This window comes from Thermobia domestica, chromosome 17 (genome assembly GCF_964235325.1).
Source record: "Thermobia domestica chromosome 17, izTheDome1.hap1.1, whole genome shotgun sequence".
Classification (NCBI taxonomy): Eukaryota; Metazoa; Arthropoda; class Insecta; order Zygentoma; family Lepismatidae; genus Thermobia; species Thermobia domestica.
This window is the reverse complement of record NC_137470.1, coordinates 50945911-50961024: the sequence shown is the minus strand read 5'-3', so window position 1 is coordinate 50961024 and position 15114 is coordinate 50945911. Positions and strand designations below refer to the sequence as shown.

Sequence of the window (15114 nt, the reverse complement as noted above, 5' to 3'; positions counted from 1 at the left end):
TGTTGTCCCATTAATCGCTGTTTACACAAAAAAATATTTAATTACAGATATAAAAAATAAACATATATAATACGCTCCTCTCACGCATTCCTACGACAGCAATGGGAAATATGATTTATTACTTTAGCTACTTAAGCACTAGGCAAATATGTAACTGACATTGAGTATTTTGATTGTTGTTGTCCCTTTAATTGTTGTTTACACAAAACATACTTAATTCAAGATATAAAAATGAAACATATATCACACGTCCTTTCACGCATTTTTACGACAGCAGTGAAAAATGTGATTTATTACTTCAGCTACTTAAACGCTAGTCAAATGGGTAACAGATATTGAGTATTTAAATTGCTGTTTTACATTTAATCGTTGTTTACACGAAAATAGAGTTAATTTCAGATATAAAAAATAAACACATATCACACGCTCGTCTAACTCATTCTTACGACAGCAATGAGAAATGTCATTTATTACTTTAGATACTTAAGCGCTAGTCAAATAGGTAAGAGACTTTGAGTATTTAAATTGCTGTTTTATGTTTAATCGTTGTTTACATGAAAATATAGTTAATTTCAGATATAAAAAATAAACACATATAACACGCTCCTCTCACGCATTCTTACGACAGCAATGAGTAATGTGATTTTTTATGGTAGCTACTTAAGCGCTAACCGAACTGGTAACAGACATTAAGTATTTAAATTGTTGTCCCTTTAATCGTTGTTTACACCAAAATATAGTTAATTTTAAATATAAAAATAAACACATGTCACACGCTCCTCTCACTCATTCTTACGAGAGCAATGAGAAATGTAATTTAGTACTTTAGCTACTTAAGCGCTAGTCAAATAGGTAACAGACATTAAGTATTTAAATTGTTGTTGTCTATTGTTCGTTGTTTACAAAAAATCTTACTTAATTTCAGATATAGAAATAAGCACATATCACACGCTCCTCTCACGCATTCTTACGGCAGCAATGAAACATGTGATTTATTACTTTAGCTACTTAAGCGCTACTCAAATATGTAACAGACGTTGGCTATTTCAATTGTTGTTGTACCTTTGTCGTTGTTTACACAAAAATATAATTAATTTTAAATATAAAAATAAACACATGTCACACGCTCCTCTCACCCATTCTTACGAGAGCAATGAGAAATTTAATTTAGTACTTTAGCTACTTAAGCGCTAGTAAAAAAGGTAACAGACATTGAGTATTTAAATTGTTGTTGTCCCTTTAATAGTGGTTTACACAAGAACGTACTTTATTTCAGATATAAAAAATAAACCCATACCATTCGCTTCTCTCACGTATTCGTACGACTGCAATGATAAATGTTAATTAGGATTTTAGCTACTTAAGCGCTAGTCAAATAGGTAACAGACATTAAATATTTAAATTGTTGTTGTCTATTTTTCGTTGTTTACAAAAAAATCTTACTTAATTTCAGATATAAAAATAAACACATATCACACGCTCCTCTCACGCATTCTTACGGCAGCAATGAAACATGTGATTTATTACTTTAGCTACTTAAGCGCTACTCAAATAGGTAACAGACATTAAGTATTTAAATTGTTGTTGTCTATTGTTCGTTGTTTACAAAAAATCTTACTTAATTTCAGATATAAAAATAAACACATATCACACGCTCCTGTCACGCATTCTTACGGCAGCAATGAAACATGTGATTTATTACTTTAGCTACTTAAGCGCTACTCAAATAGGTAACAGACGTTGGCTGTTTCAATTGTTCTTGTACCTTTAATCGTTGTTTACACAAACATAGAGTTAATTTCAGATTTTAAAAATAAGCACATATCACACGCTCCTCTCAGGCATTCTTACGACAGCAATGAGAAATGTTAATTATTACTTTAGCTACTTAAGCGCTAGTCAAATATGTAACTCACATTGAGTATTTAAATTGTTGCTTTCCCTTTAATTGTGGTTTACACAAAACATACTTAATTTAAGATATAAAAATGAAACATATATCACACTTTACTTTCACGCACTTTTACGACAGCAATGAGAAATGTGAATCATTACTATAGCTACTTAAGCGCTAGTCAAATTGGTAATAGACATTGCGTATTTAAATTGTTGTTTTACATTTAATCTTTGTTTACACAAAAATAAAGTTAATTTCAGATATAAAAAATAAACATATAACACACGCTCCTCTCACACATTCTTACGACAGCAATAAGAGATGTGGTTTATTACTTTATCTACTTAAGCGCTAGTGAAGTAAGTAAGAGACATTGTGTATTTAAATTGCTGTTGTCCCTTTAATTGTTTACACAAAAATATAGTTATTTCAGATATAAAAAATAAACATATATCACACGCTCCTCTCACGCATTCTTACGACAGCAATAATAAATATGATTTATTATTTTAGCTACTATGATTTATTATTTTTGGTGGGGTTTATTTAAAGTTTTTTTGGCGAGCTTATTTTTGCACGTAGAAGATTGATATTTTGCACAAACATGCAGTCCACCGAGTAGTTTTTACCAGATTTTTTTCAGATTTCTGCGTTAAAACACGGGGGATCCAGAGGTTCAAAAAGTTGAAAAAGGGATATTTTTACCCCAAAATCCCGTTTTTTTCGTTTTCCCGCCTTAGATACATTATGGAGACAAGTGAATTTTACCGTCTGAAAGGCAGTCCTATTCTTAAGAGAATGATGTGCGACACATTGCCCTAGGGTAATTAGGGAAGTGTCAGGGAATTTTTACCAAAATATACTTCTGTACAGTGGAATTTTGGACATTTTCGGTATTATTTTTTGCGAGCTTTTTTTTTGCACGTAGAAGATTGAAATTGTGCACAAACATTCAGACCACCGAGTAGTATCTACCAGATTTTTTGTCAGATTTCTGCGTTAAAACAGGGGGTACAGAGGGGCTAAACTCTGAAAAAGGAAATTTTTACCGAAAAATAATTTTCACGGGATTTTCCCGCCTTAGATACACGATGGTGACAAGTGATTGGTATTGCCTGAAAGGCAGTTCTATTCTGAAGAGAATGCTGGGCGAGATATGACCCTAGGTTATATAAGGATGTCTCAGGGGATGTTTAAAAATTTCATTCTGTATACGGGAATATGGGACATTGTCGGTATAGTTTTTTTTGGCGGCCTTACTTTTGCACCTGGAAAATTGGAATTGTGCATAAACATTCAGCCCACCGAGTAGTAGTTACCAGATATTTTTCAGATATCTGCGTTAAAACAGAGGGGGGCTAAAAGTTAAAAAAAATGATATTTAGACCCAAAAAATCCCGTTTTTCCTCATTTTCCCGCCTTAGGCACATGATGGAGACACGTGAGTCATACCACCTGAAAGGCTGTTCTAAGCTGAAGAGAATGATGGGCGAAACATGACCCTAGGTTAATTAAGGATGACTCAGGAAATGTTTTACCTGAGATCATGGTGTTTTACGGTAATTTGGGTCATGGTGAGAATTCCTGATAAAATTTCTCTCGTCCTTGGTATTCAAGATAGAAACTTGAAATTTGGCACACACATTGAGTATACCAAGTAGTATTTCTCAGATTTTTTAGATGGCTACGTTCACACAGGGGGGTCCAGGTAAGGCCAAAGTTCGAGAAAAAAAAATTCCCTTCGAAATTTTCACTTTGACATTTTTCCCGCTTCTGGTACATGGTATGAGCATGCAAGTGGTACCATTTGAAAGCCACTTCTATTCTGAAGAGAATGAGGTATAAACCATGATCCTAGCGTAAAAACAGACGATGCAGTAGCTGCTTGACTGAAAGTCTACAAAATAGCCCAAAAACACAAGATATCAAAAGGGTTAATCGTTGTTTACATAAAAATATAGTTAATTTCAGATATAAAAAATAAACACGTCACACGCTCCTTTCACGCATTCTTACGTCAGCAATGAGAAATGTGATTCATTACTTTAGCCACTTAAGCGCAAGTCAAATAGGTAAAAGACATTGAGTATTTAAATTGTTGTAGTCCTTTTAATCGTTTTTAACACAAAAATATAGTAAATTTCAGATATTAAAAATAAACACATATCACACGCTCCTCTCACGCATTCTTACACATCATTGAAAAATGTGATTTATTCTTTACCTACTTAAGCGCTATTCAAATAGGTAACAGGCATTGAGTATTTAAATTGTTGTTTACACAAAAATATAGTTATATTCAGATATAAAAATCAAACACATATCACACGCTCCTCTCACACATTTCTACGACAGCAATGAGAAATGAGACTTATTACTTTAGCTACTTAAGCGCTAGTAAAATAGGTAACATACATTGAGTGTTTAAATTGTTGTTGTCCCTTTAATCGTTGTTCACAAAAATATAGTTAATTTCAGATACAAAAATAAACACATATCACACGCTCCTCTCACACATTCTTACGATAGCAATGAGAAATGTGATTTATTTTTTTAGCTATAAAATAAATGAAGATAAACATAACATTGAAAGACATGAAAAGAAGAAAATAAATAAACAAAAATAAATAAATAAATAAATAAATAAGACAATGGTAAAAAGTTCGAGCATTGCAAGGCGCGTCGCAAAAATGTGCTTCTTTCTGAATTTGAACGAACGAGTAGGAAAATCGATTATATGATTCACAGAGCTACCAAATAAATCTTTAACATTAACTAAACTTCTCTTACGAAGTGATTCAACAGCATTGGAGCAAGCCATAGCTACAACTCGGTTTCGTTATTCATGGCGACTACTACGTTCTGTTGCATCATGGCTCAATAAATGCTTATCTACGGCTTCTTTCTCAGAAAATTGCGATTTACATTTACCACACGAAACAGCATTCGCATCGAATTCGCTGTCAGACACAAGCTCAGAATATCCAGTACCACAGTTCCGGTCAGTCACATTTTCCCGAATATCCTCGCTGTTCTCTTCTACGAAGTTGCTACAAGTGCCTCACACTGAATCCTTCTTTGTATCCCCTTCTGAGACTCGTAACGCTTCGAAATATTCATTGTTTGATGTGCTGTTACTATCTTCTATTGAAGAATTTGAAATAGATTCAGTCTTTTTAATAATACATTCCGTTGACAAATGTTCGTCTAAATTTGCTTTAAAACAGAAGTGTATCGTGCATTTAGTACACGCATACAACTTACTAATTAAACCTACTTTTGATACTGCAGCACCACAGAAGCTATCTACTGTCTCATCAACTTTACCCACCTCTTCCTTATATGTTCCTCTTACCAAGCTGATATAAGACGACTCGTGATTCACCTAAATTGTAAAGTCAAACTAAACACATATCGCACGTTCATCTCACGCGTTCTTACAACAGCAATGAGAAATATGACTTATTACTTTAGCTACTTAAGCGCTAGTCAAATACGTAACATACATTGAGTATTTAAATTGTTGTTGTCCCATTAATCGTTGTTTACACAAAAACATACTAAATTTCAGATTTAAAAAATATGCACATATCACACGCTCCTCTCAGGCATTCTTACGACAGCAATGGGAAATGTAATTTATTATTTTAGCCACTTAAGCGCTAGTCAAATAGGGAATATACATTTAGCATTTAAGCTGTTGTTTTCTTTTTAATCGTTGTTTACACAAAACACACGTAATTTCAGATATAAAAACTAAACATATATCACACGCTCCCCTCACGTATTCTTACGAGAGCAATGAGATATGTGATTTATTACTTTAGCTTCTAAAGCGCTAGTCAAATAGGCAACAGACAAAATATTTGAATTGTTGTTGTCTCTTTAATCGTTTTTCCATAAAAACTTAATTAATTTCAGATATAAAAATAAACACATATCACACGCTTCTAGCACGCATTCTTACGACAGCAATGTGAAGTGTGATTTATTACTTTAGCTACTTAAGCGCGAGTCAAATAAATAGCATACATTGATTGTTTATTTTGTTGTTGTCCCTTTAATCGTTGTTTACACAAAAATATATTTAATTTCAGATATAAAAATAAACACATATCACACGCCTCTCTCACTCATTCTTACGACAACAATGAGAAATGTGATTTATTACTTTAACTACCTAAGCGCTAGTCAAATAAGTAACAGAAATTGAGTATTTAAATTGTTTGTCCCATTAATCGTTGTTTACACAAAATACAGTTAGTCTCAGGTATAAAAAATAAACACTTCACACGCTCATCTCACGCATTCTTTCGACAGCAAAGAGAAATGTGGTTTATTACTTTAGCTACTTGGGCACTAGTCAAACAGGTAACAGTCATTCGGAATTAAAATTGTTGTTGTCCCTTTAATCGTTGTTTACACAAAAATATAATTAATTTCAGATACTAACAATAAACACATATCATACGCTTCTCTCACGCATTCCTACGACAGCAATGGAAAATGTGATTTATTAATTTAACTACTTAAGCGTTGGTAAAATAGGTAAAAGACATTGAGTATTTAAATTGTTGTTGTCCATTTAATCGTTGTTTACACAAAACATAGTAAATTTCAGATATTAAAAATAAACACATATCACACGCTCCTCTCACGCATTCTTACGACAGCAATGGGAAATATGATTTATTACTTTAGCTACGTAAGCGCTAGTCAGATAGCTAATATACATTGAGTATTTAAATTGTTGTTGTCCTTTTAATCGTTGTTTAGAAAAAAACATACTAAATTTCAGATATTAAAAATAAACACATATCACACTCTCCATTCACGCATTTTTACGACAGAAATGAGAGATGTGATGTATTACTTTAGCTACATAAGCGCTAGTAAAATAGGTAAAAGACATTGAGTATTTATTTTTTGTAATCCTTTTAATCGTTGTTTACACAAAAACATACTTTATTTCAGATATTAATTATAAATGCATATCACACGCTTCTCTCACGCATTTTTACGACAGCAATGAGAAATGTATTTTTTTTCTGTTTGAACGAAAATCTGTCTTTATTTACATATCATAAAATATTTTTAAAAAATGGCATATAAATCACATTCAAGTTCTGAAATATATCGAGTTTTGCATTGGATCAAATTATATTACACCTGTACATCATGAAATACACACAATGAAAATACAAGACTCAAAATTTTAAAGTCTCTTTTGAAGTGTATATAACTTCAGTATGTACTATACATATGTAACACCATGATCTGACAAAATGAATACTTCAGGGAAAAAAAGACATGACTGGCAATAAATCTAAGTTAACTTGGCTTATTCAATAAAAACATCTGACTTAAAAATAGTATATTTTTTGAGGCTGGTTGAAATTACTTCGACTTGAAATATTCATCGAAAAGATATACAGCTAAGCTAACCTGTTTGCCCTTCAGAAGAAGTTTCATCAAATCGTTGCTGTGGCTAGCGAGTTCTCGGATTGTGTCAGCGTGCTTATTCAGGAAATTATTCTCCAAATATGAAGCAACTTCTGGATCGTGATGTTCGCTTGCTCGACTGACTTTAGGATGAATCAGATTAGCTTCTTCTGCCAAAACCTTTTCAGTGTCGACTGCTTTGGCCAAGCTTGATAATTCATACAAATCATAAGTTTGGATTCGAACCTCATCCTGTGCCCTGCTCTCTTTCCTTCTGTTAAAGTCCATTTCTCCACCTCGTTTTCCAATGTATTTTATTTAATAAATGGCGTCCTCTGATGCGGAATCAGACAATCGGCTATACAATCCTTCGAAGCCTTCTCTGTTGCTCTCGTAGTTAGCGAAATGCGTTGACAAAAGTAGATACTGGAAACTGTTGATGATGTGATGATTGACGAAACCCTGCAAGTCAGAAAGAGAATTGCCAAACGCCCCATTCTTGCATTACAGTTACTAATATCTGGTTGCTCATCTCCTCCCGTTCCGCATCCTTCTACGACGTCATTGTAACAGAATTCAGTTATTTCTGCACTTGCAACAGCTAAAAGGCAGTAAATAAGTATTTCTATCTTCATGGTGTCCCTTATTTCAACACTTCTCCAAACTATTGCAAGACAAATACAAATGTGACGGAGTGAACTTTTGTCAATTATATCAAGGTTTTCCTATAGCCAAACACAATCCTTGATAAATCGTGGAGACCAATATAACAGTATAATGAACACTAGTACAAATATTTTGTAAAATGTCAACATTGCACTCACTGGCACAGAAGGCGACCGACTAAATACTAGCTTCTAGTTAATGTTCACGAACTACTATATTCTGCACTTGTTCGTGCACTATGGTAATTAGTTACTTTAGCTAGTTAAGCGCTAGGAAAATAGGTAACAGACATTGAGTATTTAAATTGTTGTTGTCCTTTCAATCGTTGTTTACAAAAAACATACTTAATTTCAGATTTAAAAATAAACACGTATCACACGCTCCTCTCACGCATTCTTACGAATGCAATGAGAAATGTGATTTATTACTTTAACTACTTAAGCGCTAGTTAAATAGGTAACACACATTTAGTATTTAAATTGTTCTTGTTCTTTTAATCGTTGTTTACTCAAAAACATACTTAATTTCAGATATTAAAAATAAGCACATATCACACGCTCCTCTCACGCGTACTTACGACAGCAATGAGAAATGTGACTTATTATTTTAGCTACTTAAGCGCTAGTCAGATAGCTAATATACATTGAGTATTTAAATTATTGTTGTCATTTTAATCGTTGTTTAGAAAAAACATACTAAATTTCAGATATTAAAAATAAACACATATCACACTCTCCATTCACGCATTCTTACGACAGAAATGAGAAATGTGATGTATTACTTTAGCTACATAAGGGCTAGTAAAATAGGTAAAAGACATGGAGTATTTAAATTGTTGCTGTTCTTTCAATCGTTGTTTACACAAAAACACTTAATTTCAAATATTAAAAATAAACACGTATCACACGCTTATTTCACGGATTCTTATGACTGCAATGAGAAATGTGATTCATTACTTTAGCAGCTTAAGCGCTAGTCAAATAGGTAACAGACATTGAGTATTTAAATTGTTGTTGTCCCTTTAATCGTTGTTACGCAAAATACAGTTAATTTCAGATACAGAAATAAACACATATCACACGCTCCTCTGACGGATTCTTACGACATCAATGAGAAATGTGATTTATTACTTTAGCTACTTAAGCGCTAGTCAAATAAGTAACAGGCATTGAGTTTTTAAATTGTGTTGTTTTCACTTTTATCGTTGTTTACAGAAAAACATACTAAATTTTAGATACAAAAATAAACACATATCACACGCTCCTATCACGCATTCTTACGAATTCAATGAGAAATGTGATGTATTACTTTAGCTACATAAGCGCTAGTAAAATAGGTAAAAGACATTGAGTATTTAAATTGTTGTCCTTTTAAACGTTGTTTACACAAAACATACTTTATTTCAGATATTAATTATAAATGCATATCACACGCTTCTCTCACGCATTTTTGCGACAGCAATGAGAAATGTAATTTTTTTCTGTTTGAATGAAAATCTGTCTTTATTTACATATCTTAAAATATTTGAAAAAGAATGGCATATAAATCACATTCAAGTTCTGAAATATATCAAGTTTTGCATTTGTTCAAATTATATTACACCTGTGCATCATGAATTACACACAATGAAAATACAAGACCCAAAATTTCAAAGTCTCTTTTGAAGTGTATATAACTTCAGTATGTACTATACATATGTAACACCATGATCTGACAAAATGAATACTTCAGGGAAAAAAAGACATGACTGGCAATAAATCTAAGTTAACTTGGCTTATTCAATAAAAACATCTGACTTAAAAATAGTATATTTTTTGAGGCTGGTTGAAATTACTTCGACTTGAAATATTCATCGAAAAGATATACAGCTAAGCTAGCCTGTTTGCCTTTCAGAAGAAGTTTCTTCAAATCGTTGCTGTGGCTAGCGAGTTCTCGGATTGTGTCAGCGTGCTTATGCAGGAAATTATTCTCCAAATATGAAGCAACTTCTGGATCGTGATGTTCGCCTGCTCGACTGACTTTAGCATGAATCAGATTAGCTTCTTCTGCCAAAACCTTTTCAGTGTCGACTGCTTTGGCCAAGCTTGATAATTCATAAAAATCATAAGTTTGCATTCGAACCTCATCCTGTGCACTGCTCTCTTTTCTTTTGTTAAAGTCCATTTCTCCACCTAGTTTTCCAATGTATTTTATTAAATCAATGGCGTCCTCCGATGCTGAATCAGACAATCGGCTATACATTCCTTCGAAGCCTTCTCTGTTGCTCTCGTAGTTAGCGAAACGCGTTGACAAAAGTAGATACTGGAAACTGTTGTTGATGTGATGATCGACGAAACTCTGCAAGTCAGGAAGAGAATTGCCAAACGCCCCATTCTTGCATTACAATTACTAATATCTGCTTGCTTATCTCCTCCCGTTCCGCATCCTTCTACGACGTCATTGTAACAGAATTCAGTTATTTCTGCACTTGCAAAAGCTGAAAACCAGCAAATAAGTATTTCTATCTTCATGGTGTCCCTTATTTCAACACTTCTCCAAATTATTCTAAGACAAATACAAATGCGACGGAGTGAACTTTTGTCAATTTTATCAAGGTTTTCCTATAGCCAAACACAATCCTTGATAAATCGTGGAGACCAATATAACAGTATAATGAACACTAGTACAAATATTTTGTAAAATGTCAACATTGCACTCACTGGCAGAGAAGGCGACCGAATAAATTCTAGCTTCTAGTTAATGTTCACGAACTACTATATTCTGCACTTGTTCGTGCACTATAGTAATTAGTTACTTTAGCTAGTTAAGCGGTAGGAAAATAGGTAACAGACATGGAGTATTGAAACTGTTGTTGTCCCTTTAATCCTTGTTAGCTAGTTAAACTACCCCTTCCATAAACCAACACAAAACAGGAAACATTGGAAGATATTTGACCCCCAAATATTGTAAGATGTGATCACGATCTGAGCTAAATGCACTGCAATATGAATTACAACGAATTACTATCCCACAGATTACAACGTATAAGGAGTGGGCACAGTTTATTTCAGATATTAATTATAAACGCATATAACACGCTTCTCACGCATTCTTACGACAGCAATGAGAAAATTAATTAGTTACTTTAGCTAGTTTAGCGCTAGTCAAGTAAGCAACAGACATTGAGTATTTAAATTGCTTTAAATTTAATCGTTGTTTACACAAAAATAGAATTAATTTCAGATACAAAAAATTAACACATATCACACTCTCTTCTCACGCATTCTTAAGATAGCAATGAGAAAGGTGATTTATTACTTTAGCTACATAAGCGCTAGTCAAATAGGTAACAGACATTGAGTATTTACATTTACTACACGCATACAACTTACAAAATAAACATACTTTGATACGGCAGCACCACGGAAGATATCTAATGTCTCATCAGCTTTACTCACCTCTTCCATATATGTTCCTCTTACGAAGCTGTTATCAGACGCTCGAGAACCATCTCAAATGTAAAGTCGAAATAAACACTTATCACACGTTCCTCCCACGCATTCTTCCGACAGCAATGATAAATATGATTTTTTACTTTAGCTACTTAAGCGCTAGTCAAATAGGTAAAAGACATTGAGTGTTTAAATTGATGTTGTCCCTTTAATCGTCTTTTACACAAAATATAGTTAATTTCAGATATAAAAATAAACACATATCAAACGCTCCTCTAACGCATTCTTACGACAGCAATGAGAAATGTGATTTGTTTCTTTAGCTACTTAAGCGCTAGCCAAACAGGTAACAGACATTGAGTATTTAAATTGTTCTTGTACTTTTAATCGTTTTTTTCACAAAAATATAGTTAATTTCAGATATAAAAAATAAACACATCACACGCTCCTCTCACGCATTCTTACGACAGCAATGAGAAATGTGATTTATTGCTTTAGCGACTTAAGCGCTAGTCAAATAGGTAAGAGATGTTGAGTGTTTAAATTATTGTTGTCCCTTTAATCGTTGTTTACACAAAATATAGTTAATTTCAGATTTAAAAATAAACACATATCACACGCTCCTCTCAAGCATTCTTACAACAGCAATGAGAAATGTGTTTTACTGCTTTAGCTACTTAAGCGCTAGGCAAAAAGGTAACAGACATTGAGTATTTAAATTGTTGTTGTCCCTGTAATCGTTGTTTACACAAAAATATAGTTAATTTCAGATTTAAAAAATAAACATATCATACGCTCCTCTCACGCATTTTTACAACAGCAATGAGAAATGTGTTTTATTGCTTTAGCTACTTAAGCGCTAGGCAAGAAGGTAACAGACGCTGAGTATTTAAATTGTTTTTGTCCCTTTAATCGTTGTTGGACAATGATATACTTAATTTCATATAAAAAATTAAAGGATTATCACACGCTTTTCTCACGCATTCTTACAACAGCAATGAAAAATGTGAATTATTATTTAGTTATTTAAGCGCTATTCAAATAGGTAACAGACATTGAGTATTTAAATTGTTGTTGTCCCTTTAATCGTTGTTGGACAATGATATACTTAATTTCATATAAAAAATTAAAGGATTATCACACGCTTTTCTCACGCATTCTTACAACAGCAATGAAAAATGTGAATTATTATTTAGTTATTTAAACGCTATTCAAATAGGTAACAGACATTGAGTATTTAAATAGTTGTTTACACAAAATATAGTTAACTTCAAATATAAGAATCAAATATATATCGCACGCTCCTCTCACGCATTCTTACGACAGGAATGAGAAATGTTAATTATTACTTTAGGTAATTAAGAGCTAGTCGAACAGGTAACAGAAATTAAGTATTTAAATAGTTGTTTACACAAAAATATAGTTAATTTCAGATAAAAAATAAACATATACCACACGCGTCCTTACGACAGCAATGGGAAATATGATTATTACTTTAGCTACTTAACCTCTAGTAAAACATGTAACAGACATTGAGTAGTTAAATTGTTCTTGTCCATTTTTTAGTTTACACAAAAACGTACTTAATTTAAGATATAAAAAAGAAACACATTTCACACGCCCTTCTTATGCATTCTTACGACAACAATCAATAATGTGATTTATTACTTTAGCAACTTAAGATATATTCCAATAGGTAACATACATTGAGTATTTAAATTGCTCTTTACACAAAAATATTGTTAATTTCAGATATAAATATCAAACACATATCACACACTCCTCTCACGCATTCTTACAACAGCAATGAGAAATGTTAATTATTTCTTTAGCTACTTAAGCACTAGTCAAATTGGTAACAGAAATTGAATATTTAAATTGTTGTCCCATTAATCGTTGTTTACACAGAAATATACTTAATTTCAGATATAAAAAATAAATATACATACCACACGCTCCTCTCACGCATTCTTACGACAGCAATGGGAAATATGGTTTATTACTTTAGCTACTTAAGCGCTAGTAAAACATGTAACAGACATTGAGTATTTAAATTGTTGTTGTCCCTTTTATTGTTGTTTACACACAAAAACATACTTAATTTAAGATATAAAAGAAACATATCACACGCTCCTCTGACGCATTTTTAGGACAGCAATGAATAATGTGATTTATTACTTTAGCTACTTAAGCGCTAGTTAAATAGGTGACAGTCATTGAGAAGTTAAATTGTTTTTGTCCCTTTAATCGTTGTTGGACAATGATATACTTAATTTCATATAAAAAATTAAAGGCTTATCACACGCTTTTCTCACGCATTCTTACAACAGCAATGAAAAATGTGAATTATTATTTAGTTATTTAAGCGCTATTCAAATAGGTAACAGACATTGAGTATTTAAATAGTTGTTTACAAAAAGACATACTTAGTTTCAGATAGAAAAAACAAACACATATCACACGCTCATCTCACGCATTCTTACAATAGAAATGGGAAATGTAATTTATTATTTTAGCCACTTAGGAGCTAGTCAAATAGGGAATAGACATTTAGTATTTAAATTGTAGTTGTCAATTAAGTCGCTGTTTACACAAAAACATATCTAATGTCAGATATACAAAATAAACACATCACACGCTCCTCAGATGCATTCTTAGGACAGCTATGACAAATGTAATTTATTACTTCAGCTTCTTAAGCGCTAGTCAATTAGGTAACAGACATTAAGTATTTAAATTGTTGTTTACATTTAATCGTTGTTTACACAAAAATAGAATTAATTTCAGATACTAAAAATAAAAACATATCACACGCTCCTCTCACACCATCTTACGGCAGCAATGAGAAATGTGATTTATTACTTGAGCTGCTTAAGCGCTAGTCAAATAGGTAACAGACATTGAGTATTTAAATTGTTGTTGTCTCTTTAATCGTTGTTTACACAAAAGTATAGTTAATTTCAGATAAAAAATAACACGTATCACACACTCCTCTCACGCATTCTTACGACAGCAATGAGAAGTGTGATTTATTATTTTAGCTATAAAATAAATGATGATAATCATAACATTGAAGGTCATTAAATGAAGAATGTAAATAAGCAAAAATAAAAATAATAATAATAACAATAATAATAATTAAGACAATGGAATCAAGTTCAAGCATTCCAAAACGCGTCGCAAAAATATGCTTCTTTTTGAATTTGGACGAACGAGTAGGAAAATCGATCATACGATTCACAGAACTACCAAATAAGACTTTAACATTAACTAAACTTCTCTCACGACGTGATTCAACAGTATTGGAGCAAGACATAGCTACAACTCGGTTTCGTGATTCACGGTGACTACCACCTTCTGTTCTATCATGGCTCAATAAATGCTTATCTAAGGCTTCTTTCTCAGAAAATTGCGATTTACATTTACCACACGAAATAGCATTCACTTCCAATTCGCTGTCAGACACAAGCTCAGGATTTCCAGTACCATAGTTCCGGTCAGTCACATGTTCCCAAATATCTTCGCTGTTCTCTTCTACGAAGTTGCTACCAGTGCCTCACACTGAATCCTTCTTTGTATCCCCTTCTGAGACTCGTAACACTTCGAAATTTGTATTCTTTGATGTGCCGTTACTATCTTCTATTAAAGAATTTGAAATAGAGTCAGTCTTTTTAATAA

The 15114-nt window shown here is 32.7% G+C and overlaps 2 pseudogenes; both read right to left on the bottom strand.

Moving 5' to 3' along the window:
* Positions 1 to 7294: 7294 nt before the first annotated feature.
* LOC145674015 (ferritin light chain pseudogene) lies at positions 7295 to 7627 on the bottom strand (annotated as a pseudogene).
* Positions 7628 to 9829: 2202 nt separating this feature from the next.
* LOC145674291 (ferritin light chain pseudogene) lies at positions 9830 to 10393 on the bottom strand (annotated as a pseudogene).
* Positions 10394 to 15114: the final 4721 nt, after the last annotated feature.